The sequence below is a fragment of the Halyomorpha halys genome, unplaced genomic scaffold (assembly GCF_000696795.3).
Source record: "Halyomorpha halys isolate HHAL.00 unplaced genomic scaffold, Hhal_1.1 Scaffold234.1, whole genome shotgun sequence".
NCBI lineage: Eukaryota > Metazoa > Arthropoda > Insecta > Hemiptera > Pentatomidae > Halyomorpha > Halyomorpha halys.
Genome location: NW_027111802.1, coordinates 406,285 through 406,635, shown reverse-complemented (window position 1 = coordinate 406,635; position 351 = coordinate 406,285). Strand labels below are relative to the sequence as shown.

At 31.1% G+C, this 351-nt stretch overlaps 1 protein-coding gene across 1 annotated transcript in view; it reads right to left on the bottom strand.

Annotated features, from left to right (window-relative positions):
* LOC106679933 (dedicator of cytokinesis protein 1) overlaps positions 1-351 on the bottom strand; it is a gene marked incomplete in the record, with an annotated part of 79,196 nt that overhangs the window by 41,123 nt on the left and 37,722 nt on the right.

The window sequence follows — 351 nt, the reverse complement described above, 5'->3', positions numbered from 1 at the left end:
ATTCATCAAATTACAATTTATTTGGGTAATATCCCCCAACATTTATCCTGAGGAATATCTGAATGATTCATATGGTAAACTTGGAAGATACTACAATCAAGATCCCTTTCTATCTATCTCATTACTATACAGAACTTTTTTTTTTTTTCAATAGTATAAAGACTTCTTTAAGGAGCGGAACTACAATATCTGACATATTTAACCAAAATATCATCAAAGAGCGCACACTGTGCTCTGAATGCCTGATTTTTCTACTAATAACAAGTACCCATGTTTCATAACAGTAGACAAGATCCAGGAAGAATCGGTTATACCACAGCTCTAAATTATTCTCATTGAAAAAAAAAAAAA